This window comes from Apus apus, chromosome 4 (genome assembly GCF_020740795.1).
Source record: "Apus apus isolate bApuApu2 chromosome 4, bApuApu2.pri.cur, whole genome shotgun sequence".
Lineage (NCBI taxonomy): Eukaryota > Metazoa > Chordata > Aves > Apodiformes > Apodidae > Apus > Apus apus.
In genome coordinates, this window is record NC_067285.1 from 16,149,967 (window position 1) to 16,172,731 (window position 22,765).

Sequence of the window (22,765 nt, forward strand, 5' to 3'; positions counted from 1 at the left end):
TCCAAAGAGATTACATCAAACCACATGCTTCTAACAATAAATTTATATCGGGATTAAGATTTGTATAGGAATATATGAAAAAAAGAAAGGTGGCAATCCAATGGAAAATGACAACAATGGGCAAATCCACCAAAAATACTGACATCGTATAGTAGTTTCTCCCAAAATTAATGGAAGAGCTCTTTAGTCAACATTCACATAAATGCTCCCCAATATTTCTAAGTAGTCTACAGCCCTCCCTAGGAACCACTTGTAAACTATTACATGAGAGGCTGCCTTAAAGATCTGTTTGAATCCACATGCTTACCACTGAAGAGATGACCAATGAATGCAACAACTGCCATCCTATCACGCTCAGAGTAGGAACTGAACTGAAAACCATTAAGAAAATCCAAGTGAGACCAAAGTCTTCTCCAGTCTTTCAGAGCAAGTGCACAGAACTGGAGAGCATTTTCTGGTTATACTGATGCTGACAGTTGAACCTCAGGTGGCCTCAGGCATGAATTGTGGAGGAGTGCAGGAATGCAAACTTGGATATTTTTAAGTACTTTTCTGTCATCCTTAAGATATTAATTATTTAAAGTAGCATCAGGCACTGTCCTATTTCAAGGATCAATGAATGCTGCAGAAGGACTAGAATATCCTAATACTCTTTTTCCTGAAGACAAAGATCAAGCGTGATGCACCTGGATAGAGATGCTACGTAAAGTATGTATCACTGTGCCCAAGTCTTTAAAAAGCAAGAACTGAATCCACATAAGACTACTCGACTCCATAATTCTTTTTCAGAAGATAAATTTAATTTGGTCCGGTTTGCTATTTGAGATCCTATTAAAAAGGTGTTCAACTCAAGACAGTGTGTGTTCTGTGAAACATGAAATATCCCACAGCAGTTTTTAACTTTTCACTCCCCAAAATTGCTCTGACATCTGTAGTCAGTTTTTTCTCTGAGCATTGTCTCCAGATACATATGTAAGCCATGTAGTATTTTGGAGACTTTAAAGGTATTTGTACTGTCCCACTGTGAATTACATCATAATTATTTTGTGCATCTGAAAGAGCAAACAATTACAGGACTTCCCATTACATATGTCGTTGGTGTTATTCTGTTATAAATTGGAAGGGCAACTAAGTTCAAATAAGTAGCCTCCATAATGTGATTTTTACTATTGCTGCTATTAGCTCTGTATATGTGATTTTTTTAAAATTCCAGATGATGCTTTCCACAAATACATGGGTTTCTCAGAAACATCTTGACTCTCTGGTTTCAATTAGATATCCATCTTATTCATGGATAGGGGGATGGATAGGATCAATTTATTGCATAATCTGCTAGACTAAGAAATTACTTATATCAGAAATTAATCTACACTAAATAATTGAGACTAACTTAAGGACTTGCTCAGAAATACTCTTGAAATAAAGGTAGTTAAATTTTCAGATGTCAATGCTGAGGCAAGTAGGAAGCACTGGTCACAGAATAAAGCTGAAGAACTCTTCATTTTTTCATAGAATCATAGAATGCCAGGTGGGAAGGGACCTCCAGTCCAACCTGTAGGACCAACCTGGTCCAAGTAGTACCTAGAAGGTACTACTATAGTTTATATGAGGTGGTGCAGCACCCTGTCAACCTGAGACTTAAAACTGTCCAATGTGGGGGAATTTACCACTTCCCTTGGGAGACTATTCCAAAGTTTGATTATCCTCATGGTGTAAAATTTACCTCTTGTGTCCAATCGGAATCTCCCCAGAAGGCCCATTACCCCTTGCCTTTTCCATGTGACTCTGTGTAAATACAGAGTCTCCATCCTCTTTGTAGCCACGCTATAAGTACTGGAAACAAAGCCAGCCTTTCCTCAGCCTCTCCTCACATGGCAGGTCCTCCAGTCCTCTGATTGTCCTTGTGGCCCTTCTCTGGACCCTCTCCAGCCTGTCCACATCCTTTTTGTAGAGCGGGGACCAAAACTGAACACAATACTCCAGGTGTGATCTGACAGGTCTTGGCTGTTTTTAAAGAAAACCACCTCTTTTTAATGTGCAGATGCTCATGCATTTGCCTAAAGTCAATGAATTTGGCCACAAATGTGAAGGAGCTTCTTTTTGAGTTAGAAACAATCATGAAGTGTTACTGCTAGTGTGGTCCATATTTTAATTACAAAGTGGAAATACCTGGCTAAAATAAAATATTATTTAAATCAGATTTTCCCATTTGTTGGTATGTGTAGGAAAATAGCCAAATCTCAAGAAGCTTTTTGATCAATGATAATTTTTAACCTTGGTTGTCTCCCATTTTTTGTTCAGTGTAACCTGAATTTAAATTAGTTTCTCTTTCTATAGGCTTTACCAATGCTGTAATTGTTTTCATCTGAACTTTTATTCCTGCAATTTTAATAATTATGGTTTAGATAGCTGTAAGACAGATTTGCACCATGAAACCCAGAAAGAAAGCTAAATTGTTGTCTGCTTTCATTATTGCAATGTCACTGTAGATGTGCAGGTAAATCCATAATGAGAATTCAGTGGTGTTCAGATATTAATAATACCATTAAGTAGCAGCATTAATACTGCTATTTTTAAGATAAAGTATCATGAAAAGAAAGCCTTATCATAATGCTTTCATACTGTTTTAACTGATGAAACAAAACCAGGCTATTTAATGTAAAAAAAAAAAAAAAAAAAATCCCACCGAAAATAGAGGCAAAATTAAGGTCTTTGTTTTATCTCACTGACAGGTATCTGTAGCCAACTGTTCATCACAAAATATTTTATCATCAAAGCCAATAATCTAGTGTATCAGAAAATATTTTCTCATAAAAAGGCAATTTTCTTATTTCCACAGTGTGATGTTTTATCCTAGAAAAGAAATATGGCACTTCTCTTACAGTCATTAAACAGCTCATTCATTTACGCGTAATTTATGAAAAATGAACTCTCCCAAAAATGAACTCTGCCTAGCCTATGTATTTTTTTATTTTAGTAACAAGCACAGTTTGAAGATTTTTCAAAGAGGATCAGTATGGAAATAATAGATTTGAAGAATGAACTCAGAAGGCCCTACCAGAAAGCTTTTATGTAAGAATATAATAGTTAAAAATAATAATACAAGACAGTCAGTGTAGTGCCTTTAATGAGTGAATGGGTATGGACCAGAATGGAAGAGATGTATTTTCTTTGAAGCCTCCATTTACACTATGTTGTTTATCTGTAAGATTATGCTTTCTATTTATAGTTCATTACAAGAATCTGAAACAATAATCTAGCAGTAAGGTTACTCGGCTCAGGCTTTTTGTTGGTGTCAGAATAGATCTTTTCTAACTCCTATGAACCAGACAGATATTCTTATAAAAATAGCAGAGGCATCTCATTAGTTTGAAGACTGCCTTCCTGGGCAGTTTGCCTAACAAGGCTAAGTAAGGCCCGTCAATTTCAATGGCTTATGAGCTGGTTGCAGACAAGCCAAGAAAGAATTATCAATTAATTGCATTTTATAAAGCATATATTTAATAATTATATTAACTGTTGATATAGACGCATGAGATTAAATTTTACTTGCTGTTACTAAAATCCAAAAAGTGATCCAGAATTTCATTTCTATAAATAAGGAATGACTCAGCTCACATCCTAAGGAAAAATGAAAGAAACTCTAAAGAAAGCACAAAGAACATGAATATATGGATTTATTGTATAATATTTTTGAAATTTAAAGTTTTTTGTCTTGGAAGTTACCGGAAAGTCCCACAAAATTCTCTGTTAAGGCTGCTCAGTGTATTCATGGAGCAGAAGGGTGAAATAGCAGAATGCCAAAGTTTGATGATGACAGTAAGATTTTCAAGTCATAATTTTCTGCAAAGAGCTGTAAAGAATGTTCATGGTGCTGAAGAACTGGGCAATAAACTGCAAGATGAAATTCAATACAAAATCAGGAAAAGCAGTACTAATTTTGTTTAGAGAATGATGGGCTCCAAAAATGGCCGATACTACCCAGAAAAAAAGTATCACAGAATCACAGAATCTTAGGGGTTGGAAGGGATCTTGAAACATCATCTAATCCAACCCCCCTGCCAGAGCAGGATCACCCAGAGCACATCACACAGGAACATGTCCAGGCGGGTTTTGAATGTCTCCAGTGAAGGAGACTCCACAGACCTCTCTGGGCAGCCTGTCCCAGGGCTCTGTCACTCTCACAGTGAAGAAGTTTTTTCTGATGTTTACATGGAACCTCCTATGTTCCAGTTTGCACCCATTGCCCTTAGTCCTATCACTGGACATCACTGAAAAAAGCCTGGCTCTGTCCTCCTGACACTCGCCCTTAGTGTATTTGTAAACACTGATGAGGTCACCCCTCAGTCTCCTCTTCTCCAAGCTAAAGAGGCCAAGCTCCATCAGCCTTTCCTCATAAGGGAGATGTTCCACTCCCTTAATCATCTTTGTGGCTCTGTGCTGGACTCTTTCCAGCAGTTCCCTGTCCTTCTTGAACTGAGGGGCCCAGAACTGGACACAATATTCCAGATGAGAACCTCCCTTGACCTACTAACCACATCCTTTCTAATACACCCTAGGATGCCATTGGTCTTCTTGGCTACAAGGGCACATTGCTGGCTCATGGTCATCCTCCTGTCCACCCGGACCCCCAGGTCCCTTTCTCCTACACTGCTCTCCAGCAGGTCAGCCCCCAACCTGTACTGGAACATGGGGTTGTTCTTCCCCAGATGCAAGACTCTACACTTGCCCTTGTTGAATTTCATCAAGTTTCTCCCCACCCAAGTCTCCAGCCTGTAGGTCTCACTGAATGGCAGCACAGCCTTCTGGTGTGTCAGCCACACCTCCCAGTTTTGTGTCATCAGCAAACTTGCTGAGGGCACACTCTGTTCCCTCATCCAGGTCGCTGATGAAAATATTGAATGGCACTGGTCCCAGTACTGACCCCGGAGGGACTCTACTAGTCACAGACCTCCAACTAGATTCTGTCCCCATTGACCAGAACTCTCTGACTTCTTCCTTTCAACCAGTTCATGATCCCCTCACCACTTGACCATCAAGAGCACACTTCCTCAGCTTATCTACAAGGATGCTTTGGGAGATAGTGTCAAACGCTTTACTGAAATCAAGATAAATCTTTGAGATGTGACAGTGACATGAAAAGAGTGTCTGTCTGCTCAGTAATAATAGTAAAAGCAAACAGGATGCTACGAACAAGTAGAAAAGGAGTAGTGAATGAAACAGTAAACATCACAGTGCTGCTACATAAATCCTTGCTATGGGTGTATCCCAAATGCATGTAATCACTTAAGTACGAGAATGAAGAAACCCAGACTTTCAGCCATGAGAAGGGATGAATTAAGAGCTGAAACAACAGAAGTGATATGAAGGAGGTGAGCAAAGGAAGACTGCTCACCATTTCTTATATTAAAGGAATTAGAGGGCATAAAATAGTTACAGCTCAAAACAAGTAAATGGGGTGCTATGTGCAATTAAATACTCTCATAAGAGTGAAGGATCCAAATAATTTACATGAGTTTGAAAGGCAGGAGTCAAATTCACAGAAGAAAAATCAAATTATTAAAACAAAAGGTACAGCCTCTGAATCAAGATGATGCTGAGCCTCAGATTGCTGTGCACTGGGAGAGCAAGCTGGGAAAACTGCAGCATTTGCCCTCCTCTTCTACAGCTCTACTAGAATCTGCTTTTGGCCAGATGATGCTCTGCTAAATAGACTCCATACATCAGTTGCCCTAGTTAATTATTTTAATACACCCACCAGATGGACACATCCGGTTAAGAGGCCCTGCTATAACTGGATATCCTACATACATTTAGCATAGCTTTTTCAAAAGCAATTCCTGATCACTTTGCACACAGAGTCTGTAGTACAAGTCAGGGAAGCATCTCTCTGCCTTCCCATTATGTGAAGTAAATGAGACACTTTTTATTATTACCATTTGAGCATGGGGGAGTGTTGCCAGACAGCAGGTGGAAGAGGCTTTCTTAGAAATGTGTAAAAAAAAAATGTAAAAAGTTTATCACTGTATTTACAGCTCTACCACATGTAACTCAATTAGCAATAATCTGCTAAAAGATGAGATTAATCTTCATAAGTAGCTTGCCTTGGTACCTACAATTATGTATTTCAATACTACAATTTCTACATATCTGTTTATTGATTAGACAATGCTAAAGCCACTGTCCTTGGAGTATGTTTTAATCTCATCAAAACTGAAGTTTGCATGATTAAGTGAAGAACAGATTTGGCTTATTGTAATTTTAGACTCAATCTATGCAAGGATGTTCAGCATCAGAGCTGAAACAAGGTCAGCCAAGCTAACTTAAAGCAGAAGCTAGGGTTGGAAAAGAAAGAGGCAAGAGCTAGGAACCAAGGATGAACAGGTCTAAGGTAGGATTAGGAACTAACACTCAGTAGGAAGAGGAACTAGGACAAGGTCTAAAAAGCAGAAAATTGGATTTTAGGCAGGAACCGACATGCAAGAACAAGAATCTACAGTACAAGTATGATTAAAAGGCATTAAGCCAGGCAGAACATCCTGTCCCATTTCACATACATCAAGACAGGTTACACCAATCATCTGGCTTGGAGGTGAGGCCATTACCCTTTGGAAAACTAGTTGTGGCCAGATGACTAAGAGAGAGATGCTTGAATTGATTGTGGGAGATATCTTGACTTTGCAGCTTTCAGTGACAGACAGCTGAGCAAGCAGTATTTGTTGCATGACATGAACACATCCTCATCAGCAGATATTTATGAAACCCCAACACCCTTTCTATCGGTAATGAAGCAACATGTGACTAGTGAGCTGGAATGCAATTGCCCAGATAAGACAAGAGGGAGAGGCAAAAGTAGAAAAGGTTGAATCAAAGTGAGTTGCTTTAATCTGTTAATGCACAGAGAGGCTGAAAAAAAAAATATAATCCTCAAGCCTTTCTCAAAATGAGGAAGATTTTACTCTTGGTGGCAAACAAACTAGAAACCACACACCATTGCACACACTGTCTTTGTGATGCAACATTACAAAATACATCCTGAGCACTGGTCTTAGAAAGGCAAGGACTAATTTCATTTTCAGAAGGTACAGTTACACAAACTGAAATATTTAAAATCTCCAAATTGTTCCATGCCATAACATAAGACATAGTATTATATATTCTGTAGCACTGTAACTTCTGTCAGTTCTTGCATTTCTAATAGTGATGGGTATCTGTCAGTAGAGCCCTTTCATAAGTCTTTACCACCTAGAGACACATGTCCATGCCTGGACTCTTTAGGTCAGGTTGTTTAACTACTCTGCCTGAGTTGATCCATCAGTTGGAGTGAAGGTGTACACTCATGAGGATCCTAAAATAATTAGTTATTTAAAGATGCATTTGTTCTGTAATGAATGCTATCATATGAAAGTATTTCTTTGTCTTACTCTACAGACCAACAGCTTTGTACCTTCTTTGATACCTATTAGGAAATTATTTAATTTTTCAAGAAATGAGTGACATTTCTAATATAACATGTTTTTCTCATTAATATTGTTGTATCAATAATTATTAAATATTACGTCATCTTGCATTTTCAATCTTTAGCCAGTGGATCTGCATTTCAGGTCCAGCAAAGGCAGCAGCACAACAGAAGTTTCTCTGTGTAGCCCCACCACTATGTCATTGCATTTAATCATCTGTAATCACAATGCAAATAAATCCTACTTCCATACTCATTCATCTTTGCCCCTTCTGTTGAGATTATTAATATCAAGTGGTAACTTTTGAAAAGTGTTGATACAGATCAAAATCCCCTTATATATAGGAATACACAACATATAGTAGTATCAGGATAAATTTGAAATAGAAATATACAATAGAAATATAATAATATACAATAGAAAACCCTTCATATACCATCCTCAAACCCTTGATAAGACACATAGTCTCTTTCTAACTATTTAAAAGATGTACTGGAGACAGCAGGTGCCAGGTTGCCTTTTAATTGCGCCTCGTGGCTTTAGATTTCACTGCTTAATGGCAAGAGATCAGTTACACTATGTTGACACAGTTCAACAACAGGTTAAATAAAGACATTTTTGTTTTCTGGCTCCTTAATCCATGTGAGATGTATTAGCTATTATTTTAGTTCTGTGCCCCATGAGGCTTCCCAAGAAGTTCTCCAGGCATGTGCATTATACCCATTCCTGTTTTACAGAAACAGATCACACTACTGGTGTGAACATGTTTGTTGGTTTGTAATGAAGTGTCTTCGTATTGGAGAAACAAAGCCTTTAATTAAAACCAGCTGGCACAATAAATTGTTTCACATTCCATAATACTAACCATGGTTTTCAGTTAGAGGTATGTGCAATCAGGTGGTTTCCTCATTCTAACTAAAAACTGTGTTGCTGGTTTTCCTCTTAAAGATGGAGGATCCCATCCCACACAAGAAATGAGTAAAACAGCTACATTCTAACAATTTTGTAATCCTAAATACTGCAGTATTTGCATCACAGAGTTTTACAAAAGAACAAATAAGTCATGTCCCAGCCACCTTGTTACTGTCTCTGCATTGCCAGTCAGTCAATTTCTTTGAGTTATAATAAAGATAAATAAAGATTTCAAACATTTCAGGAAATACGCTCCTTGATAGCATGTTTATTGACAGTGGATAAGGAAGAGTGGCCAGATATGCACAGCTTTGAGAAATAAGAGATCAGTAAGAGAAATACATTGCCATAAAAATAATACCTCCCATATGCAAAATGCAGCCTTAATTATTTTCATTTCAATTATGAGATAGCTTTGCTAATGATATTTCATTATCTGCCTTCTCATGAAATCTTTTCTTCCACAATAACTGAGTTTGCCCATAACATTGTTTGTAAATCTACAAACATGAACTTGTTAGGTATTTGTAGAAAGAGACTATAGTGATTAATAAAGTGCAAGATTAGGAGCAAGGACAATCTGGATCCTAATCCCAGCTGAGCCACTTAAGGTGTAACCTTGGGGAAGTTACTTGACCTTCATGTTTCTCAGCAAACTCTACTGGAAATTGGATACCAGCCGGACCTCAGAGAATACCAGACACGTCTGCTGAACTCCTCCCAATTAGCAGTGTTAGAATAATGGTGAGCAGGCTTACATTATGATTGTAGAGTACTAGGGGTACAGTCAAGGATTAATAACCCTCCTTCCCTTTCCTGGCAGGACTAAGCTGATGTTAAAAGGTAGCCTATGCACTACATGCCCTGTCCAATTGTTGGCTATATCATAAATGAAAATAATGGTGCATGTGAGGCAATTTGACTTAAAAAGCATTCCAGGTGTTCCCTTCCACCCAGCATTCTCCTGCACTTCCAGCAAGGACATTTATCAGATTATCTGATTATAAAGATTAGATTTATAGGGCCAGAGTCTTAGGTGTATCCGTGATGAACTAGCTCCAGTACTTTAATATGGGATCAGTTCTACACAATTTGAAAAGGCAAGTCCAAGGGTTGGTAATCCCTAAAGTGAAGTATTATTCTGGCCACATTCACCCCAAACACACCTGCCAATAATCTGATGCCACAAACTTAATATCATCATAATCATCAAACTTTATATCATCATCATAATTTATATCATCAAAGCAATTACCCATGTCAATTGTATCCCAAAGTCTTCCATGCCACTAGGGGATCTTTCTGAACTGAGTCTAAATTTTCTTCTGTTAATATTTGTGAAGGGAGGGAGGGAGGGAGGGAGGAAGGAAGGGAGGAAGGGAGGAAGGGAGGAAGGGAGGAAGGGAGGAAGGGAGGAAGGGAGGAAGGAAGGAAGGAAGGAAGGAAGGAAGGAAGGAAGGAAGGAAGGAAGGAAGGAAGGAAGGAAGGAAGGAAGGAAGGAAGGAAGGAAGGAAGGAAGGAAGGAAGGAAGGAAGGAAGGAAGGAAGGAAGGAAGGAAGGAAGGAAGGAAGGAAGGAAGGAAGGAAGGAAGGAAGGAAGGAAGGAAGGAAGGAAGGAAAGAAGGAAAGAAGGAAAGAAGGAAGGAAGGAAGGCACCTCCCGCTAGATCAGGTTGCTCAAGGCCCCCTCCAACCTGGTCTTGAAGATCTCCAGGGAGGGGGTGTCCACAACCTCCCTGGGCAACCTATTCCAGCATCTCACCACCCTCACAGGAAAGAACTTTTTCCTAATGTCCAACCTGAATCTCCCCTCTTTAAGCTTCAGACCATTGCCCCTTGTCCTCTCACTATACATCTGTGTAACTTCCTACAGAAGAAAATAGTTCTCAATAACTAATTAGAATGGTAGATAATACAACACAGTGTAAGAACTAATGCACTATTTCAGAATGATCCAATTACGAAGAAGCTGTGATGTTCAAGCTTAAGCAAAATGCCTGCTAGTTTGCTTTTATTTAGATCTTCAGTCAGTATGTTTCTTTCTTTATTCACCAAGGTATGGAGCCACACTTTCCAAAATAAAAGTGCAGTATCCTTCATAGAAGAATTTGACATTCCTCTGTGTGGCAAACCATGCCACATTTAGGCATGTGGGGGAGGTGGTGCAGAGATTTTTGACAGATAACTGCTAATTTGCTGGAAAATTCTCCACCCATTATTTGTTGTTCTATTATTTTACAACCTGTTCATTTTACAGCAGAGCCACGGATACACACTCACATGCCCTTGAGTGCAGTCTTGTTGTTAGTGCTTATTTGTCTAGAATTAACCCTTAAAGACAAGGCATACAATTTAGAAAATTAAAATACACTAAATTATCATTCCCTAGGACACCAAGGGTAGAATTAATGCAAAAGAAGTGGGACGAGTCAACTGGAGATACCTGTCTTTCTCCATTAACTATAGAGGGAATATAAACAACTATTTCTTAATTACATATTTAACCATTAGATAGCTAAAGGTACATGGGCTGAATACCATATTTAATGAGTTAAGAACACTGTAATGCACACACATACGTATCACATACTAGTAGCATTATCTGCTGCAAGCCATCTTCCATTGAGGGCACTAAATTTCAGTTGGTTACAATTTGACAACCTAATTTTGATGTAAAGGCTTCAGTCTCTGTCTGAATGTTTTGGGAAAAGTCAGTCAGAAATGAGCATCAGGTTAAGGAACATTTAAACAAAGTAGACATGCAGTTTATGGGGCCTGATGGGATGCCACCTGTGAGTGCTGAGGGACCTGGCTAGAGTCATTATAAGGCCACTTTGAATAATCTTTGAAAAGTCACGGGAACCAGGGGTTTCCAGTCACTCATTTTCAAGAAAGGCAAGAAGGAGAATCTGTGGAACTGCAGGCCAGTCAGCCTCACCTCAATCCCTAGCAAGATGAGGAGCAAATAATCCCCAAAAAAACATTTGAAACATACAATGGATAAGAAGATAATTGAGAGTAGTCAACAGAAGTCATGCCTGAACAACTTGATGGCCTTCTATGGTGTGGATGTTGTATATCTTGACTTTCAGCACTGTGTCCTAGAACATCCTCATAGGCAAACTGATGAAGTGTGGCCTAGATAAGTGAGCAATAAGGTGGGTTGAAAACTGAACTACTCAGAGATGCAGAGGTTTGTGATGGGTGGCACAAAATCCAGTCACTTGTGCTAGATTCCAGGGTTCAATAAAGGGTCCGGTAGTGTGTAATCTCTTCAATAAAGACTTGGATGGTGGGTTGGAGTGCACCTTCAGCAGGTTTGCAAGCCATATAAATTGGGAGGAATGGCTGGTAACACTAGATGGTATCTGCCATTCAGAGAGACCTCAACAGGCTGGAGAAATGGGTGGACAGGAATCTTGTGAAGTTCAGCAAAACAAGGAGGTTGGACTAGACAATCTCCAGGGGTCCCTTCCAACCTCACCAATTCTGTGATTCTGCAAGCCTGAACAAAGAAGAGAAAAAGAAGAAGATATTTTCCATACACTAAATATATATTGATGCTTTTTTTACAGAGATATCTCCTCCTTATCTGGTTTGAAGCAGCAACTTAAGATTTGACAGAGATATGGTTTTTGTATCAAGGATATTCCTGTTGCCTTCCTGATCAATAGTCCTCTAAAGATTCGTAACAATTCATATGCTTATACAATGTATTTTTACACATGGTCAGTAGGAATTTGCTAGGGATTAACAGTTAAATTCCAAAGATATTGTTATCCCTGAGCATGATAAAACTTCCTTACAGGTGCAGATGAAAACAGTCAAAGATCTCTCTTTTCACTTCTCTCTGAAATAAGTTTCACTCCATGGATAGACAGAAGCCTTCTTCTAGTTCCCATTCTAATTTTGCTCATGATGAATTAATTATAACCTTTCCCTCTTACACTGATACTAATATTTTGTGGTGTTTGCTTCATAAAAATGAAGGTTGAATGGAAATTATAGATTCTGTAAATGCTTTGGAGAAGAGGGTATAAAGGAAGAAGCAAGTTTGGGACAAAGGGTGCAGCAAGAAAGATATAAAAGAAGAGGAGGGACTGGCTTGGCAACAAGATTTTGTTATGAGCTACTGGCAGCAGAGGCAAACTAGGACTGGGAATTGTTGAGGAAAATACGTGAGGAGAACCACAGGCCAAGGGCGGAAGGGATAGCTTGTGTGATGGGTCACTGTGGCTAGACAAATTACTGTAGCAAAGGTACTGAGACAACAAATCAGAGTTGAGAAATGTGGGAAAGAGAGAAAAAACTTACTGACAAGAATCTGGAGATGGAGAGACAACTGGAATGGGTATTGCAAAAAAACTGAGGGAACAAGGAGACAAGAGAGGTCTGAGACACAGGGAAGAAATTGTATGTGAGACTGAAACTACAAGCTGATGACACAAGTGAGTCAATTCATTGCTATCTGATAGAATCACTCATGTGGGGAATTTTTATTTAAAAAAATGTTTTAAAAGTGTTGCCAAGTCAAAACCATAAAAGAATACCTGAACAAACTTTGCTCCTGAAGAGCCCTTACTCCAGCTTCAGAGAACTCACTATGAATTTAAACTGGGCTGTGTAGTGAGGGACAACATTGTCCTGAGCCAGGAAACATGAAGTAGGCAGGACAGGGGATTATGGCAATATTAAGAACAGCTTTGCACAATTAATGTAGCTACATGGTATGCTGGAGAATCCAGTTCTATCCTTGCCTTTTCTAGAGATGCTCTGGTATGCTGACCAGGCCACTGAAAGATTTTACATCTGTTCAGAAATTCAGTGCCTCTTTTTCTGAGTAAAAGCTATTTATGATCCCAATGCACAGAAACAGACAGCAGCTGGATCTGCTACCCACACCAGTGGGAAAGACTGTCAATAGTGAAGTATCATCCTGAATTCTCTGAAGAATTACTTTCCAGTTTTCTTAAATAGAGCATCCAACACTAATTCCAGGTTTATTTTCCTTGTGCCCTAAATTCACTCCTTTAAGGAGAAGACAGCACTTGCCTCAAAGAGATTTTGTGAAGACAGGTGTTAACGAGGAGACAGATATCCTTGTAACCATCTCACACCCATGAGAAAGTTTATACTTATCTTTTCAAAAGGAGTAACTAGACTGCAGCAAAAAAGGTATAGGTAGAAGCTTCATGCAGAACAATGAGAAAGAAACAACATAATGAATAGCTACTCAGTAAGTAAACTCCCTGTGCATTGAGCAAGGCAGAAATCCTGCAGGAAAATGCAAGCCTGTTGGGGATGCAGGGTCTGTCCTGCTCCAGGCTGCACCGATCAGGCACAGAGGTGCTCAACAGGGATGCCTCAACAGCCCTGTCTGCTTTATTTTGTACTCCTTCCCAACTACCATCCTAAACAAGCAACCCACCCTGTTTTACTTTTTCCCCAGTGGCCTCCATTTTGCTGATTTCACATCCTTACTTGAGAACTGCAGCCTCAGTCAGCACATCCCTGCCACTGCCTTTGGACATTTTCACCCAAGAAGAGTATCCCACACTGCCCATTCCCATCATTGGTGGTTCCTCCTGTTACTGCATTGCCAGTTTCACTGTGGATTGGTCTGCTACTTTCCCCTTTCTCCACTTGCAGTGCCAGCAGTTTCTCACACTGTCAGCCCGTATCCCAGGTAAGGAGTGAGGATAGTTGCAGCCCCAAGGCCTGCTGTTGCCAGCACCACTGTGACCCTTCAGAGGCAACACAGCCTGCACATGAGCTGTTCTGCAGCAGCAGTAAGGTGGCTTTGGCTTTGTTGGCACAAGCCACATCCGCCTCACCATAAGATATAGCAATATTTGCAATCAGGTGGAATACACTGTTTATCTCTCTGCCTGGCAACAATCTGGTCCCTCTCCATCACCTGTTTCACAGGCAGCTCTACATTGACCATCAAATCTTGTAACATCTCTCTGTGTTAAACGCTCCTGTACCCATTGGTGTTTTGTTTTCCCAGGTGATTCACTGTACCTTCCCAATGCACCCAATCACTTAGTGTAAACCACTGTCCATCTTCCTGCACATCCTTGACAGACATGATGTAAAAAAGTAAAGGTTGCATCTTAAAGGCTGTGCTGAAAATAGGAGAATGAAAAAACAGTAACAATGAGCCAGATTAAAGGACCACCCAACCCAGTATCTCCAGCACTGGCTGAAGAAGTTTGTGAGGAGGTGTACAGACCAGTACAAGATGCATCTTCAGAGCTAATGGTGATTCATGTTATAATTGTTAATTTATTTTATAATATTGTAATATTTTATCTGTTTGGGTTTTTTTCAATTGTTGTTTCAAACTGAGTAATTTTTAGCATCCTACATAGTGTCATGTTTCCCAGCCTAACCATGTGTTATGGAAAAAATTAGTCCTTTTGTCTGTTTTGAATGTGAGAAAGTTTTGGGTTTAGTTTTATTTCATGTCACCTAGTTGCTGGATGAGAGGACATGCTGAGCAATCACTTTCTCCTCTTCTTCTGTGCCACTCATGTTATTATAAAATTCTTCACCTGTCTTTTATCCATGCAGAAAAATCATGGTCTATTTAATTGAACTTCATATTCAAACCATCCTATATATTCAACCATTCTTATCACCAATCTCTGCTCTTTTTTGAGAGGAGAGAACTACAGTGCATCCAATATTCAAGATGTGGGCACACTAAGAACTTCTACCAGCAAAACTGTGTTACCTCATTTTATTTTTTAGCATTTTCCTAATAATTCCTAAAATTCTGTCTCCTTTTTAGTGGCACTCAGCATTTCATCTACGTTTTTACATAAACAATACCAGCTAGTTCAGTATCCACAGAATCACAGATCCTAGAGGTTGGAAGGGACCTTGAAACATCATCTAGTCCAACCTCCCTGCCAGAGCAGGATCACCTAGAGCACATCACACAGGAACATGTCCAGGCAGGTTTTGAATGTCTCCAGTGAAGGAGACTCCACAACCTCTCTGGGCAGCCTGTTCGAGTGCTCTGTCACTCTCACAGGAAATAAGTTTTTTCTGATGTTTACGTGGAACCCCCTATGTTCCAGTTTGCACCCATTGCCCCTTGTCCTATCACTGGATGTCACTGAAAAAAGCATGGATCCATCGTCCTGACACTCACCCTTTACATATTTGTAAACATTTATGAGGTCACCCCTCAGTCTTCTCCAAGCTAAAGAGACCCAGCTCCCTCAGCCTTTCCTTGTAAGGGAGATGTTCCATCCACCCCTGTGTATATAAAGCTGAGATTGTTTTTTGCCATGTGGATTACTTTTACCACTATGTTAATGAACTTCATTGGCCATTTATCACCTGATAGTAGCATAAGGTCTGTCTGCAACTCTTCAAAAGAAATTCTGGGCTTTATTAATTTGTTTCTTACTCAGTATCACCAGCAAACAGGACTTTGCAGCCTCAAATACATTTTTTAAGATATATGCTAAAAGTGTAAATATATACTTAGAAAAAAAAAATGTTTCTAATATTAATGCTAAAAAGTTCCCCAAAGATGAACAATGCTTGTGGCATGCATCTACCTTCCTCAGTTGAAGTGCATTAATTTGTCCGTATGAAGAATTCAAAGCCAGATTCCTAACCTTTCACAGGCATGATAACAGAAAATATTGTCTGGATAAGAAATGGCAGAACTCTTTGTTGCTGTTGTTTCCATCTTTAGGTATTTATCTTGCTCTTTCTCTCCCTCTTCTATATTTTTCTGCAAAATTTCTCTCCCTTCTTATTTTTTTACTTCCCATCTGTTCCTGTTTACATTTTTCTCTTGGATTTTTTTCTTCATCACAGTGTCCTTTTTTTGTTTATTCTGCTTCTTGAGTTTCCACCTTTTTTTCCCTTGTTTTGCAGGATCCTCTCCAGTTCTGTACTTTTCTGTTATTATTACCACAACCATTCTGTCATTTAATGCTTATTATTTTTATTGCAGTACTCAATCAATAAGCATTCCGATAAGCCCTTCTGGACCTAACAAAAAACTGGTCCCTGTCCCTGAACAGGACCTTAGGTCAGTGACAAAACATAACAGGGCAAAACAGTGGATGTTGAAGTGCAACATAACAGTGAGAGAGTTAGGAGAAAGCTGAAATCATAACATGCCACTTGCTTGGCCCTGTTGACCAGAGATGGTAAAGAGCTATTTGAAAGGCGATGTGGGAATCTCCATGAGTTGTTACATGCTCCACCAGTATATAAGGGACACTGAGGGGAAAAAAAAACTTGTAGAAAATTAGTTACTGAATAAAGAACTCATAGGAGAAATGGGGATTGATAGTTGATGGGCGAGAGCAGTGGGCAGTGGCGAGTCATGCAGATCTAATCAGTGATGAGTCGTCTATGCTTGATACTATGAGAAAAGCAGAACATACTCATATTATTACTTTCCTTCTCCAGACCCATGTTGCTGGCCATGCTTCTTCTACTCTGTATCTCCAGCACTGGAAATACCACCCAACCACTCCAAATGGTAAAAATTCTCATGTTTTCACAGGAGCCATGATATGTTTCACAAAAGAACAAGAAAACTGACTAAGTAAAGTGGGAACTTATGCTTCAGAAGTGTAACTCTTGGGCAGATTAGAGCTAGCATACCAGCTTGGTGTCATTCCCACCTAGCCCCGACTTACTCTGATATAATTGGGGAAAAGGAACACACATGTTACTCCTCAGAGAGATGTTCCCAGCTGCCTTTGGGATTTATTATGGAAATTGGATGTTGTCCCCTGATACTAAATTTGCCCTCAAACCTCAAAAACAGACTTTTTAATTACAACTAACATTCTCTCCTTATCCTAGTTACTTTGTCATCCAGATACCTGAGCCTCTGGAGTTTCTCAGCAAGACAATAGCTCACTTCATTCATGTTCTTCATTCAAGAAAAAGAAAAAGAAAAAGCTGACCTGGGAAGCGGGCAGTCCACAGGCAAGAGATGGAAAACAAGTACAGAGCACTAGGAACAATGTAAAAACAGGGTCAGCAGGAAGCATCAAGTAAATGTAGCTTCCTCTATGGAAAATATATTTGCATTGACTTCATGAACTTTCTATAAGAGAAAGAGCAAACATTCAGCTGCAGAGTTCCTTTCCCTTGAAAACTTGGCTTATACAGATTTAAGGCATTTTATAACTTATATAATTTAAATCAATTACAAATAAATGGAAAATTAAATGTACTGTCTGAGCTGCAGCTCTCGACCTGACCATTGATACTCATTTCTATCAGTGTGTTTGGGCACCTCAGCTCTGGAGGTGAAACCCTCCAGGAAAGCAGCAGTTACCACACGTTAACAGCAATAAGTTAAGGTGTGTCTATGCCTGAAGTCTGAATATTAAATATTATCAGACTGTGAGCCATTAATTTCACTGGAAATAAAGCATTTACATACCTTTAATAGCTATAGATCTCAGTACCATAGTCGCTGAGCCTAGTTTTATGTCCTAGTCTACTTTTGTATATGGGACAAAAATGGACATGAAATAACAGTAGTTTCCCCTAAATTCTCTCCTTTTTGTGAAAAGGAAAACCAGCAAGCCATTATGTGACCTAATATCAGGCAGACATTTCCTTTACAGGATTGTAAACACACTGGATTAAAATAATCCCAGAGCAGGTATAAAGTAATTTAAAGGTGCTGATATAGATGCATGTATTTTATTACCAGTGTTTATAACTGTAGAACATGAAAGGCAGTGGAAAGTCAGGATCACAGAAATATAATTAGCACAGACAAAATGTTGCTCACAACAGTGGATTTTTATGAGTTACAGGTGTGGTTCAGAGACTCAAACAGATAGGTCTCAACCCTACAAATCCTAAGACAAGTCATTGCACTTCTGCAGGTTGGCTGATACTGATATCTACCATTCCCCTTAACCCACTTGAAAACCGTGAGAACCATTTTTCCTTCATTCTGGAGCAGTATGTACTGCATTCCTCTACAAATCTGCTAGATACATCCTCTAGAAATCAGTCTTGCTTTCTTGAGTTTGATGGGAGAGGGTGAACAGAAGGAAGGGAAGAAAACAAAGCATATCAGCAATAGACACATCAGGTGTTTGAGACTTGCAACATTCAGATAAACTCCAAACATCTGTTGGACATTTATTTGAGCAGAAGCAAAGGAACAGTTGAGGTAAGTATGCTAATTCTCATAACATCTCTGCAGAGGAAGAAGACAAAGGAATTGGAGGATGGTGATATGACATATGAGGCAATTAGATTGAGGTTTCAGAGGCAGAGGGAGTAAAGATCCTTTTGGAATGTTAACAAAGTAGCTACAACACAGCCTATGCGGAGAAGGTTCATCAGATTCCTTATCCAAGAAGTTAAAGTCAACCTTCTTAGAAGAGGAAAAAAATTATGGGAGACCTTATCCCATGTAACACGGAGGACTTTCTCCAGGTAACACATTTTCTTTCCTGGGAGAAGGGAACAAAGTTTTCAGGTGCCATACAGGAAAATTAAGTGAACCATTTGAAAAAAATGAGATACAGCAAACTACATACATTAAAGATTCCCTAATGCTTCTAAAGACATCTGTGTATCTAGAGCAGAACAGCAGAAACAGTAAAGACGGAAGATCAATATAAACTAGGCAGTTCTTGTGAGCAGTGATTTTGGCATTTTAGAGTTCAGAAACCACTGCTGGAAAATTAATTCTATGCAGTGTTCTGTAACAAGGAAAATAAAAACAAACACAAAAAAAAAGAAAAAAAAAAAGTCTAGGCACACTGCCTGAAAGATTACAAGGCTATAACAGTAAATATGAGAGCAAATAAGATCCAATGTAATCAGATTTGCCTACATGTTCTTCCTTCACAGCAGCAATGAGAAATCACATCTTGTGAGCATATAACTGATTTAGAATGTAATTCTGCAGAAGTTTCCAAGAGTGTAGAAGCTGACTCACACAAGTAAAAGCTTGCATGAGTTGCATGTTCAGCAATGCAGTAACAAATTCAGTGCATGATAATGAACCCTGTTGGGCAGTAGAACAGGTTATTTTGGCATCCCTAGAACCCATTCTATTTTGATGCAATGCCAACAATGGGAGTCATAACAGTTTTTTGAAGCTGCTGGTTGTGATACCCACATTGCTCTCAGCTAAATGTGTGCAATGTCCCTTTGTTTAAAAATAGCTGAAACAATGAAAAAACAGCCCCAGAAGAGCTCACAGGGAAAATGGACAGTAATGCTGTCTGGGGGGCTTTCCGAGGGTCTGATAAAGGTGAGAGAGGAAGAATAGTTTATAAAGCAGGATATGCTTGAGAAATAAAAACAGGAGGAACACCCAAGGATTATTTCAGGAGAATATCAAAGCCATTACACAGGGCTCTCTCTGCAATTGTTCTGCTACTTTCATTTTGCATAAACTTAAAAAAAAAAAAAAAAAAGAGAGACAGAAAAAGAGCATGATTGCCATGAAACTGCTTCCTGCTGTTTGGTCACTCCGTATCTACAGGATGCAAGAACAGGATGGCATCATAAAAACCCAACAAGCTTCATAACCACTGTATTCTCCTAAGAGTGACAACTGGCAGTACCCTGAACTACAAGTAAGCTTTAGGAACATTAAAAGGTAGCATGGGCAAAGGATGAGGCAGATTTAAAGAAAACCTTGAGGTGTTCTTCTAAATTAGCAGGGGAAAGACTATAGATGCTTGCAAAACTAAGTCCCTTGGGCATTATGACCATAAGAAATTAAAGCTGAAAGCTTTACACCAAAGGAACTAACCAATTTAAAAGTTTTCCTGGAAAACAAATCTCTCATTCCATGATGGCACTGATTGCCGGAAAGCAGATGCAACCACCCAGACAAGCAAAAAGGCTGAGCTGCATCACTCACAAGCAAGAGAGACCAGCATGGTGTCCAGTAATCAAACTATGTTGTGTAGAAAAGCTTCTATTTTAAAAGGAAAATTAAAAAAAATATTTTATCCAGCTTGAAAGTTGCTAGCCATTCTCCACTAATCCGATAAGCAGCCACACCAACCAGAAAATATCAGGAGTTCAGCATTTCTCTGCCCAATGTGTAATGCACAGATACACAGAGGTCAAGAGCAGACCTGTGTCATGACAGAAAAGCCTATTTCTTTAAGTGCAATTCTTTTTCTTTCAGTTGCCTTGCAAGATTATTTCAGGCAATTCAATAATGTAGTCCAAATAAATGGTTTTGGAAAGAGACAAAACAGGAGAGATTCTTTTGTTAAACCTCCTGTTCTTTGTTAGTGCTGCAAAACATGTTGCCAGAAGAGAGGACTGTCCCCTGGGTCCTTTCAAAAAGCATCTGTCAGAGCAAGCCAAGGTGGGAGATGGAACAAGGAGCTTCTCTCCAAACTGGCAGGGAACAAACAAGCTTTTACCCTGGGTAGCTTCAGATACAGTAGAGATACTAAAGATTAACTGGCACCAATCCTATTAATTGCTGCACATAGGGTTTGGATTTGAAGATGAACAGTGATCATAACACTTAAAGGAAATGTTTTGCCATGAAGCATAATTTGCATTGGAACTATGAATTGAAAGCAGCCAATACTGAAGGAGATGAAAAACAGTAATTGGAAGAAGATAAGTATGGAAGCGTTAATATCCTTTTGTGAAAAGCAATAAAAATGAGCACCCTAGGAAATGGGCTACAAATGGAGTTTTCAGTGTGCTTCAATACCCAGATTTTCTGAAGTGCAAGGAAGCTTTGCACTTACTTTCCCAGTCTTTGTATTTCATCCTATAATGTGAGTTCACTATGAGAAAAAAAAAGCATCAACTGTTCTTCAACCATTTATGCACCTACTATCTTTTTCTTAAGCATCATGGCCTTCTTCCTGTTTACTGAACACACAGGAACTTGCAGTAAATAATCCCTATTGAATGAAAGTGGTTTATTGTTGCAATACAACTACTCTTCTCTACTTGTAAAGCAGACTGATTTATTCAGTTCTGTCAGTGTTGATTTAAGAGAAATTTGTAAACTCTTGTCATTAATTATTATAAACACACAGAGGTCTAAGTGCAATATTTTAATTCTTGGTGGGATGTTGTTTGCAGATTAAAGCCTCCTAGTCTTAGAGGACTGGGTGAAATCCTCCTACCATCACCAAATAATCATTGACCAGGATTTTTGTCCTCCAGCTTCTGCCTTGAAGAAAAGTGGGGGATTCATGATCCTCTTAGCCACCACAAAAAAAGCTCCAACAAGCAGAAGGAGCAAAGGACACAAAACTGCCTTGTTATTATCTAAATCCCATAGAAAAACAAAATGGCTGTTAAACCAGAAGACTGGGGAAGGAAGGAATGAACAATTCAGCCTAGTTTTCCTGAATACAGAGTAACTACTGTTAATACCCTGAGGCAGAGAGTCTTCAGTACCTGTAAAGTGCTTGCCCACTTCTCTGCTCAAAAAAGACTGCCACTGTGGCCAATCTGGATTCAATTCTCTCTTTCAGGGTTCAGTTTATTGCTAAAGTAAAAAATCTCAAAGGGGGCAAACTGGTGGTGTCCACTCTCTCCTGCAGCCACAACCATCCCCTTACTTCCTGTAACCATCTCCTCTCTCCTTCTTTGCCACTTTCCATTGGAGAACAGCTGAGAAATGTCCAATCAAGCCCCAGGGAGAGACAGTCCATTCCCCTAAAATGCCCTCAAGAAAGGGTTTTCCCAGGGAAAAGCCAAGCTGGTGAAAACATACGAACTTCACTATTGAGTCCCACAGATGTTGGAGTACCTGTTTGTCTTTGCTACTTACACAACAAAATCTAGACCTGGGAAGTGTCCTGAACTTAATACGGGTCTGGCATGTTTTGCAGTTGGTTGGTTTCTGATCATCCATTTTGCAGCCACCAAGCAGTATGCAGTCACCTTCAGGCAACTGCTCACTTCCTACATTGGGCTCTTTCTCCACAGACTTAGACATCCAGTGCAGGGAGATGGAAATAAAAACATGCCAGAAACTCACCTTCCTGCCTTTCCATCCTCCTCTGGAGACATAGAAGAAGCACATAAAGCAGACCAGGGCTGAGCAGTGAGCACAGCAATGCCTGCAGTGTTATACCAGCTCAAGGTTTAGTGGTGCTCAGAGCTCTACAAAAGCATTAGGCAATCAGTACCCTGAAAGCCTACCTAAGCAGACAGCAGAAGTACTATTATTTTCGTTGCAGTGATGGTAAATGGAGCCTCAGAGAGATAAAATGACCTGCCCATGGTCAGGTAAGTGATATCTTGCAAAGCTAACACATAAATCTAAATCATCCTCTTACCAGTCTAACACCTTAATAACAAGGCCATACTTTTTCAATACTTTCAAGAGTTTGTCCCTGTGAGAGCTGGTGTAGAAGAACTGTAAAAGTTT